Consider the following 5,304-nt stretch of genomic DNA (forward strand, 5'->3'; position numbering starts at 1 on the left):
TTCTTTCTTTCTTTCTTCTTTCTTTCTTTCTTTCTTTCTTTCTTTCTTTCTTTCTTTCTTTCTTTCTTTCTTTCTTTCTTTCTTTCTTTCTTGACGGGGGTTTCTCTGTGTAGCCTTGGCTGTCCTATAACTCACTCTGTAGACTAGGCTGGCCTTGAACTCAGAGATCCATCTGCCTCTACCTCTCAAGTGCTGGGATTAAAGGTGTGCGACTACTGCCTGGCATTGTCAGAAGCTTCTTAACTGTACAGAAAAATGTCCTAAATAAACCTAAGCAGAGGGTTTATGTAAAGGGCAGGAGCGGGGTTGTGGGGATGGCTCAGTGGGTATGAGTGTCTGCTGTACAAGCTTGAGTGCCAAGTTCATCTTCCTGGCGCTGGTGTGAAGAGCTGTGCATGGTCATGCGTGGCTGCAATCCCAACACTGTGGAGAGTTCAGATAGGATTGCTGTGTGCTTGCTGGTTAGGTACAGTGACAGATCCTGTCTCAAGGACCTAAAACAAAGAGCTAGAGAACAGGTGTCCTTTGAACTCTCTACATATGTACAGTGTATGCACATACACACATGTTCATATGCAGTGCACGCACACACACACACAAACACACACACACACACAGAACAGTCACCTACCTGCCGGGTTCTACTCTCCACCTACAGTTCTACTGCCCCAAGAGAGCACTGGAATGTCCTGTTCTGTGTTTAAGCACTGAGTTGTACTTGTTGACAGCTACTTCAACCCTGAGGTGCTCACGTGCTACCACTGGTGATGCCACAGTTGTGTGGGTCCTTCTGGGGACGTTCTGTGTCACTTTTCTCCTCACTGAACCCTGTTCCCAAATCATCTTGGAACCGCAGCCATGGTGCTGCAGAAAGTCAGGCTGGATTTTTAAGAACACCAGAAACTTAAAAGCACATTAAAATGTCACAGGCTATTTTAACGTTAGTAAGTTTTGAGGTGTAAGCACCACCCCCTCCTTGTAAACGGGCTGTGGGCAGTGTTTGTGAGGACTGGCTGCAACTTTCCTGCACCTGATGTCCTTATGAAGCCTGCTAAGTTTCCCAGGGCAGCTCTGTTCCTGTGCATCTCCTGTACCAGGAATTGACTTTGTACCGCTGTTGCTGTCAGTCACTTGTCTTAGGAGTTGTGACACCTGACCCAGCTTGCTGGTTTACCCATGCCTTCCTAGGAGGAAGCTCTGCTTTGTAAGTCCAGTGAGCCCAGGGACATGAGCACATGAACCTTGCTATTTGGTGTCCTGTCAGTCCACCGGAGACTTGGAGTATATGGGCATTTTTGTTTACTGTTTTATCGATTTTGTTTTTGTTGATTCTTATCATTCCCTTTGCCTTCTCCTGGTCTACTTTAACACCATAATTGGTCTATCTCAGTAGTTCTTGCTCCTTCTCCAGAAAGCTCTCTACCTACAGGTCAAGGCGTGCTGGCCAAAAATGTATGGTCTCTCAGTAAATATTTGGCATCTTTAGCCATCTGGGAAATGCAAATCCAAACTACATTGCAATTCCATTTCACCCCCACTGGGAATGACTGTCACCAAGAAAAAAGATGATGACAAATGCTGGTAAGGACTTGGAGGGCGGACACAGGAGACATTCCCATACACTGTCAATGGCAATGTAAATGCTACTCTGGAGGTAAGTGTGGAGGTTTCTCAGAGTTAAAAGAGAACTCTCCAGATAAGTCACTTCTGTGACTGTGCCTAAAGGAATTGTCTTAGTCGCTGTTCTATTACCGTTACCAAAGTAACTATCATAAGAGAAACACTTAACTGGGGGCTTCCTCAGACGTTCTTTAGTCTGTTATCATGGTAGAGAGCATGGTAGCAGGTAGGCATGGTGCTGGAGAAGTAGCGGAGAGCTGTATCCTGCTCTGCAAATGGAGAAACTCTGGCTTTGCCATGGGCTTTTAGAATCTCAAAGCTCACCCCAAGGGACACACTTCCTCCAATTAAGCCACCATCTCTTAATCCTTCTAGTCCTTTCAAATAATGTCACTCCCTGGTGACCAAGCATTCAAATATATGAACCTGTGTGTGTGTGTGTGTGTGTGTGTGGGGGGGTGTATTCTTATTTCAACCACCATAGGAATCAAAATCAGCAGATATTCAAGATTATTGAATATGTTTAGGTTGGTGCTCACTGTTCACACTACTAACCTAGTGAATCAGTCAGGGTCTCACAGACACATAGATCAGGGAAATGTAGTTTAGCAATGCTACAGTCGTAGTAAAGGAAAACAAAATCATGTTGTTTCTGGAAAATGGGTGGAACTGAAGGTCATCATGCTGAGCAAAATAAAGACAGAGATCACATACTTTCATGCGGAGAATAAAGATTTTAAAAACTGAATGGTGTGTGTGTGTGTGTGTGTGTGTTTGTGTAGGGAAACGAGGACCTGGAAGAATTAGTAAAAAGACATGAAGGATAGTGGGAATGAATACTGTTAGCATCTAGTCTAGGCTTCACCCCACCGTTACCTGGCAACAGCCAGGTGTGCCTCATTATGATAGGGGCTGCTCACCCCTCCTCTCTCTCTTGCCTTCTTGCTCTTGCTCTGTCCCCTGGCTCCTGCTCCCCCCCCCCTTTCCATGCCCTCATGGCAGGCCTCTACTCCTCTACCCTCTCTCTGTCTTTCTCTGTCTCTACTCCCTCAGCTCCCCTCCCCATGTCCTGAATAAACTATTCTATACTATATGTCATTGTGTAGCTGGTCCCTCAGGGGGGAGGGATGCCTCAGCATGGGCCCTCAGAGTCATTCCCTTCCCCCACACCTTACCACACCCCCACCAAACATATTCCTTCTCTCCCTTATCTTTTTATAAAACAACAAATACACTCCAGGTTACATAATATACATAGGTGACAGTGCCACAGTAGACTATTAATTTGTACAATTATACTTTAAAAATCTGTCCAGGGCTTGTAGGTAGCTCATGGGAAAAAGTGAGGGCTGTACAAGCACTCAGAACTGTGTTTGATACCCAGCACTCGGGTCAAAAAGCTGGGCATGCTTGTTCATGCTCACAGTCCCAGCACTGAGGTGGTAGAGGCAGGCAGAGGCCTGCGGCTTGCTCGCCATTCAGCTAGCTGAGGAATGAAGATTGAGGTGGTCTCTGGTTCCCATATGCACATACATCTGTACAGTACTGTGCAAATGCACGCGCGCGCGCACACACACACACACACACACACACACACAAATACAATCAGAAATCACTGCTAAAATTTTAAATGCCAAATTTGACCTGTCCCTAGTTTGTAATGGAGAAGGCTTTATTGGGTATTTTAAATACACGTATAGTCTCTCATCTTCAAATCTACTCTACTTTCCTGGGCCCGCTGAATAGTTTTCTGAACCCTTGCTGCTATACTAAATGCTGTCAGTAGAGGGCACTAGAGAGACAGCAGATACAAAGGACTTCCCAGTTGTGATGCAAGGCTCTGTGCCAACTCCTGCAGTGCCCTTCTTCTTGGGGTATATTCTTGGGCACCGGGCTCCTGAGCCATCTGCTGTGTACTGTGGCCAACAACACCTTGTGGTACCACGTGTAGGCAGTTTTATAGCGGAGTGCTCCCAGAGCGTTACCTCCTTTTAAGCGGCTTTCCCTGGTGCCCCGGATGTTTTACTGTTGGTTCTCTGCCATCCCGCGAGTCTAACCATGATTTCCCCACCGACACAGGATTTGGGCCTGGGGGCGGGAGGCTCCACCTTGAGTGCTGGATGCCTGAGTATCTGCCTACGTCTTTCTTTTTCTTTGTTTGCTTTTCTTTATTGTTGTGGCTGGATTCTTCACTATTCCAATCCTCCAATCCTGTAATTACTGGATCCCAAACTTTCCCAGATAAACTTGTTGCAGTGTTAGTTAGACTCTTGATTAGATCCTGAGATCCCAACTGATGCACAATGGGACCTGGTTAGAAATGCGATCCAATGGATTGATACCCACCCCTGCCTGTCTTTCCTCCTTAGGACCAAGTTCACAGTTTTGCTATACTCACTCACAGTGTGAAGAGAAGCCCCGACATTTCCTTGTGAGGCCCTTTAATATCTGGCCCCCTTTAGTCTCCTGACCTCTCCTTTCACATCACAGTCTCTCTCCTTCCTCCTTCCCTGGCAGTTTTACAGACACCATTCTCTCTGGAATCCTCTCCCTTCACCGTATGTATGTGTGTATGTATGTGTGTGTGCATGCATGTATGTATGCATGCATGTATGTATTTATTTTTGAGATGAGATCTCATTCTGTAGCCAGGATGGCTTGAATTTCATCATATAGCCCAGAACTGCTTTAACTCATGGCAATCCTCCTGCCTCAGATTTCCAAGTGCTGAGATTCCCAGTGTGAGGCACCACACCCCTGTCTTCATTTTAACCATCGGTTTCCACCTTCTGACGGTTGAAGGTTGGCCTTTACTCACTTTCAGATAATCTTTTGGATTGATACCCACCCTTGCTTTTATGAATTATAAACTGAAGTCAGGGACTGTGGCTCTTTTGACCCAACGGGGCTACAAAGCCTGTCCTTGCTCCTCCTGTCCTGGTCCGGTGTGATTTCCCTGCCCATGCTCCAGTTTGCCACAAGATGGCAGGCTAGGACACAGTGTCGCTTGGTCTCCTTATAGAAATAAAAACCCCTAGGGGTTTAGGTTTAAATGCATTGAGTCAGAAGAGGACCCCTTTGAAGTACATGAATCCAAAGTCACAAATTCCTCTGGAAACGTGGCTACATCCTCCACCTCTTCCCTGACTGAGGGACAGTTAGGAATACCAACAAGCAAGACAAAGGGGAAGACTCCCTGGGGAACCGGCGGGCATTGCATTATTTAGAGATGAGTGTTAGGGAGTATGTGAGACCTCTTGAGTTCTGGTTTGCAGGGGAACCAGAATACATGGCTGTATCATGGCCGCTCCTTAGCTTTGCCCAGAGTAGATTCCGGAGGGAAGTGCAGTCAGGGTCCCAGGCTCAAATCCAGCTCCTGCCTGTCTTGGTAAACAAATTTTAACTGGGCCATGACAGAGATCACAGGATCTTCAAAGCCAGTACTACTTACTGTTACAAAGTTTGGGATTATCTGGTCTAGATGCATGGAAACTGCTTAAAAGCTTTATATCTGGCTAGTGGTTAGCTGTGGGGAAGATCTGACTTCTTTCTGAGGAGCATAGATGCTTGGGGAGGGCGGTTTAGATTGCTGAGGGCTCCTAGAGATTTAAATCAGAATTATTTTCAGGAATTGTGCACTTCATGTGCTGTGTACGTACGTTCAGTGTTTTCTCCCTCCCCTCC

This window comes from Mus caroli, chromosome 4 (assembly GCF_900094665.2).
Source record: "Mus caroli chromosome 4, CAROLI_EIJ_v1.1, whole genome shotgun sequence".
NCBI classification, from domain to species: Eukaryota; Metazoa; Chordata; class Mammalia; order Rodentia; family Muridae; genus Mus; species Mus caroli.